Source organism: Tamandua tetradactyla, chromosome 25, assembly GCF_023851605.1.
Source record: "Tamandua tetradactyla isolate mTamTet1 chromosome 25, mTamTet1.pri, whole genome shotgun sequence".
Classification (NCBI taxonomy): Eukaryota; Metazoa; Chordata; class Mammalia; order Pilosa; family Myrmecophagidae; genus Tamandua; species Tamandua tetradactyla.
Window position 1 is genome coordinate 14,912,102 of NC_135351.1, and position 6,000 is coordinate 14,918,101.

General features: G+C 42.3%; 1 protein-coding gene across 2 annotated transcripts in view; it reads right to left on the reverse strand.

Moving 5' to 3' along the window:
* ADTRP (androgen dependent TFPI regulating protein) overlaps positions 1-2,847 on the reverse strand; it is a 94,389-nt gene extending 91,542 nt beyond the window's left edge. For both annotated transcript variants that reach the window (XM_077143686.1, XM_077143685.1), the window contains exon 1: positions 2,618-2,847. The gene's annotated coding sequence lies outside the window, so the exon portion shown is untranslated. The remainder of the gene's footprint in view (positions 1-2,617) is intronic.
* Between the last annotated feature and the right edge of the window lie 3,153 nt (positions 2,848-6,000).

The window sequence follows — 6,000 nt, forward strand, 5'->3', positions numbered from 1 at the left end:
TACAGTAAACATAAATTTGTTTGGCATTTTAAGAAACGAGACTTGGACATATGATGGCTACAATGTAGACCAAAAGGGAGAGAAATGCAGAGATAAGTTAAAGAACAACTTTTTTCTTCCCAAGCAAAACCAAATAAATTTTTTTAAAAATTGGTGAAAGGAAGACATCACCTTTGATAAGATGCCAGGGGTAAGCCTTATAATTGAAGTAGCCCATGCAAAACAGCAACAAAGAATGTAGTAATCATATGTTAAGAATGTTTGTGTTTGTTATATCTTTTTAAAAAATTAAAAAAATTAAAAAAAACTGACAATAAAAATATGAATATGAAAAGTACGAAAAATACAGGGCACTCATTCTCAAAGTACCCGCAGAATCCACTAGTAACCTATTTGATTATATTTTTAACCCCACTGGAAAGTGGAAGTCACTTGGTAAGTTCACTGAAGAATCATAAGTGCCTTGAATTTCTGTTCCTAGCAAAGGGTGAGATAAGGATCATAGAAGTTTCTTTTGGTTATGATTCTCCTGGAAAAGCCTTCTCTATCCCAACATCTCACTTGCCTGCCTACTGCCTGACACTCAGCACAAGAAATGGATACCTTCAGGTTAAGCATCATCCTCTACTGAAATACAGATATCTTTGAAGAGCAGTCATATTATGATCATATATTATTACCATATTACAAATATTTTATTTTTCAAATGAGTTCAACTGCACAATCCTGAAGGAATGAAATGGATACACCAGTGGTCTCCAAACATTTTTTGATTATGTACCCTTACAGGTAAAGAACTTTTGAGTTGTGGCTCCAATATATGTATATTCATTGGTAATTGCTGTCAATCCATACATTAGTAAAGCATATATTTTTAGGAAGAATCCCACTATTATTTTATTTTGCATTGTCTTGCTATTCTCACATCTCTGGTATATTTGACCTATGTCAGCATCCAAATTAAAATGTGTATGTATTTAGATAATATTGATTCCGTGAATCACAATGGTTATCTTTAAGTAATAGTACCTTGGGTGTCTTTGAGTCATTAAGGAGAGTTAAAACTCACTATAATGTTCAGAATTCTAGCATTTATCAGTTAGACTTTTTATTTCTCACATTTCTTTCCTCCACATATAATTCCTTCTGCATTTCCTTTTCTTTTCATTGGTGGTTAGTGGGTGGTGCCAGAGACGAGAGCCTCATTTGCTAGATTAAATAGGATAATGAAATCAAGGTCTTGAGTCTGATTTTTGTATGAACTAATTTATTTGCAATGTTTCTGAAAGTGGTTACCAAACTTTAGGGTTTGTACTAATTACTTAGGAGTTTTGTTAAAAAAGAAGATGCCTGGCCCCTTCTCAAAAGGTTTTGCAACAGTAGGTCTGGGGGAAGGGCCTAAGAATCAGCATTTGCACTTCCTTCCACCCCCATACTGTTGGTCCAAGGCCATGCTTACACTGCCAGCCGCATTAAAGAAAAGAGTACATACTGGGTCAAGCAGTCCAGAGTTTATAACATGGTGACCCCCGGTAGAAGCATTGTCTTTTTGGAAGAATTGATGGTACTACCTTTTCTCTCCCAAAGAAGCTTGTTTTGAAAATATCTACTGATGATAAACCAAATGACCCCTTTAACTGACATCACTTAAGTCTTCTATCTCCAAAGAAGTATTGCTAAATTCATGTCACCTCAACAGCTGTGCCTTCCTCCTCCCACTCCTCAAAAAAGAATTATTTAATTGAATACCTTGGTTAAGAGTGAGACTAGTCAGGAGTGAACCAGGATCCCAGAGTGAGCTTATTACAGGGGTACCAAAAGGATACACATATCGCATAACATCCAACTGTACATTTGCTACTTGTCACAGGGGGATATTTAATTTGTTTGGTGGGGGTGGAGGGCAAAGGCTTTATTTCTTAGAAAGCTCTTAAGCCTCAGCAAATAGACCCCAGGTAGTGGCCCACTCCCCAGACATACCTGTGCCCTAAGGCCTCGATTCTAAAGGTAGGACCTTCAGATATGTTCATGGATAAAGAGAATGACAGTCATTGTTGAAATAGAAATAAAACAATATTTCAGGTTCTTCCTAAGATTCTTCATAATGTCCTATTGTAGTGACTAAACTTTCACCATTCTCATATCTTTGATTTGGAATATGACCTTGAAAAATCAATAAGCAGAATTGATCAGAAAATTGAATGTCTCTCTCTTTGCTTATGGGAATTAATTTGACTAGTCATAGTACATTAGCAACCACATTTTTATTAGCCATATTTTGTATGTCTCACACCTTGTATATATGATTGTGTGCTCTGAGTACTTTGGAATGCTGCCTACAGTCTGTGTTATGAAAGTTTAGGGCTTTGGGGAGACCCGGATGGTGTGAGAAAGGAAGATTTCTTATTTCTTGATTTTAGTCGAGGTATATTCTAGCATTTGCTTTTCACTGAAGTCCTTTAAGACAAATACTCTTGAGACTACACTAGTTCAAATTTGTGCTATTTTCTGACCCAGCATCACTGAGTTTTGCTAGTTCTGTTCAATAGGAAGATTTAACCACAAAGTCACCACTCCTCTCCCCCACACCCCAAAAAAATGGAAATAGGTGGCTTACCCTTCAGAGTCTGAATCTACTGCCATCAGCTGCTCTCTCAATTTTCTCCTGCTGCCTCCTTTCTCCTGGGGCTACCACACTTCCCATCAAAACTCATCTCCCCTCTCTTTCCTTCAGGATGTTTTTTTTCAGTGTTTCCCAGGTGCCTTTCAGCTAAAATCATCCCTGGTTAAATGGAAAGGTCTAAGGAACTGTGATGGGAGGTATCAGGCAGATGTCAGGCTTGACTCAATGGCATGACACCCCTGGCGATTTCCCATCAGCTGGCAGCAGGTGTGAGGTGTGTCCGTCTCTTCTCCCCCGCCACTCCCAGCTGGAGCAGGAGGCAGCAAAGAATGAGGCACCACTCCACGTATACATATCTGAGTCTCCAAGAAATAACACAGCCTGCACTCCTCTTCAGTTTATTCTTTCTCGGGGGTTAGGAACACTTTTTTTTTCTGATTGTAAAGAAGAGAATAAATGACAGTTGCATTCTTAGGCTTTCAAAAGGGAAAGGGATGAGGGAAAGGAGCATTGTCTCACCATCAAGAAACCCAATATCCTGTGGGTGATTCATTGCATGTTCGGATGGCTGATGCCTGGGGAATCACTGTTGCTTGTCTGGATGGGTGAGTTGGGCATGCCCAGCGTGGGTGTGCTCCTAAAGCAGCAAGTGGCAGGACAAACCTGGGCTTGCTCCGGTCTGGTTCTCGTCAGACTTGTGCAGTTGAGGTTTTCCAGGGAGAGGCGGCTCAGCAGCAGAGCCTGGGATGCATGCATATTTTACCAGGGGATTTCTGGCCATAACAGCCCCATATTGGGTTGGCTAAATGACTAGCAACTTAAATGATGGAAAGTTTCGGCAAATTAGAGAAGTAGGGAGCAGTGCCCCGACAAGTCATTGGGGAGTGGTTTGGAGGTGAGGAGGGCATTTCAGTACCTTGGAAAACACATCCTGCTGACACCCGCCTACGCTGAGGTTTTTTTTTTTCCCTGCAGGTGGTTTGGGTCCAATCCATCATGGACATTGCCTAAAGGGGGCAGGTTGAAATACCCACAGTCAGTCGGGTACATTTTTTGAGAACAAAAGAAAACAAAATGCCCTGTACAGTGTTTAAGTCAGAGAAAACTAGAAGTGAAGGATAAAAAGGCATTCTAATTTGGGATCCCACTTTATCTTATGGGCGGGAAGTTTCTGGATCACCCCTACCAAAGTGGCAACTGACCTCAAACTTCTTCATAGGGTTGTATGAGACGTATTTGAGCTGAAATCAGGCTACAGTTTGTTAACGTGTGGGATAAATGTCCAGGAAACCAAGTTGTAGTTCTGAGATGCTACACAGATCTATTTCCCTGCCCCTCACCTTCAGCAGCATCTCATACTCACACGCTGGTGAGCTTGAGGCACAGGCTATAAAGCACCCGGAGCTCACATGGGCTGAATCTCCTAAGAAGGGAGACAGGTCATCAGCTTCCTGTGCAAAGGGGACTTCCCACCCTGCTGAGACTTCCGGTCTTGAAGATCAGAAATGTGAGGCGAGAGTGGAGTGGCCTTGGGTGCCCCCAACCCAGGCAGGTGCCGCCTGTCCTTCCGTCCAAGCTAGTCATCAGTCTGGACAGACACTCTCTTGAAAGCTATTCATTTTAAGATTTGGCCTCTCCTTGTAGGGTTTGCTCAGAATGAATCTCGTCCTGAATATCATCATCATGACTGGTGCTACTGAAGAGCTGATGTCTCTCTCCCCTGAGGTTGGTAGTTACTGATTTTGCTGAATGGAAAAGAAAAAAGTGGCTGCAGTTTGAGAGTGTCTGGGTGCTGGTTGGCTGTGCGAATGATGTCAAAGAGAAGCATACCTGACAAGGGACCCCTGGGACTTATGGGAGTGGCTCATTCAGCTTTTTTTTTTTCCCCTTTTGGTGAGTGGAAGTTCAGTCCAGAGGCACCTCCCTCCAGAGCTGGTACGGTACTCCTGGAGTAGAAATATGCAAATAGAGGGTGTGTGTGTGTGTGTGTGTGTGTATGTGTGCCAATGCAATCAGCCTCAGGTTTCTACTATGAAGCAAAACACTTAAAACTTGTTTTCTTTTAGCTAAACATTTAAAATTGGTTTTCCTTTAACTAAATATCTGTTTTACAAGAGCTTTGCAATTTGCTTCCGTGAGCCACCATGATCTAGCACTGGTTTTCAAACATGTTTTAAAGCAGTATAAGCCTCTTTTTACAAACAAAATCCTAAACATGAACTCACCCCCAAACTAAGTTGCAGTGACTGGAGAACATGCTGGCCCCAGAGATCCAGACCCTGGAAGGACCCAAAGATACCATTGCAGAGTCCCCAAAGCTCCCCAGAACAAAATATAGTAATCCTGTGGGTGAGTAGGAAGAGCTCCAACTTTCATTTCAGACAGAATGGGGTTTGGTTCCCAACTCTGCTATTGGTGAGTTGTGAGATTTTCAGCAATTCATTCACATATCCATACCTCACTTTCTTCATCTGTAAAATGGAACTAGTAACTCTTAAGTTTCAGAGTAGTGAGGATCAAAGAAAACGTGTGTAAAACACTCAGGCCTGTGTCCATCACAGAGCCTTTACACAACTTATTGTAGTTATTTCAGGGAGGCTTTAGGAGGTGAGCTGCCCACTGCAGGTCTGGAAAGAAAAACTGACAGTGAGGAGACTTCCCTTAGCTCTGAACTATTGTGGCTGTTACAATCCAATTTGGTACCCTTCTCCCAAAATCGTGTGTCAACTTCATTTGGTATCTCTTTCTTAAGCCAGGATTATCAAGAGAGTAAATAGACAATCCACAGAATAGGAAAAATATTTCTAACTCTTATATCTGATAAAGACATAAGTGTCAGGTTTTAGACAGTAGCCAACTGAGAAATCAGAGAAACTGAGTCCGAGTTTAAAAAGTTTATTGTCCCGGGGCGAGGTTCCCGGGTCCGGGTGCTCAGGGTGCGGGCTGGGGAAGTCGCGCCCCCCTAGGAGCGGCAGGGTTAGATATAGGCTAGCTAGTGGGGGTGCTGACGATGCCTACGGGGCCTCCTGTGGTAGGTTAGGAGTTTTGCACACTTTAGGGCCAGGGGCATAACTACAGGCCTTGTGTAGTGGGCATAGCTATGGGCCGTGTGCAGTGGGCATAGCTATGGGTGTGTGCAGTGAGGATCCTTTGTTTGTCAGGGCAAGTCCTTATTGGCTGAGTTTGAACAGCTGTATGCCCGGATGTTGACGGGTTTTAGTTCGGGTGGGGGCCTTCCTGCCAGAGGCTACCGGGCCAGGCCTTACAATAAGAATATATAAGGAACCCAGAATAAATAAAGAACTCTTAGAACTCAACAACAAATGGATAAACAACCCAGTTAAAAAGTGGACAAAGGACTTGACATTACTCCAAGG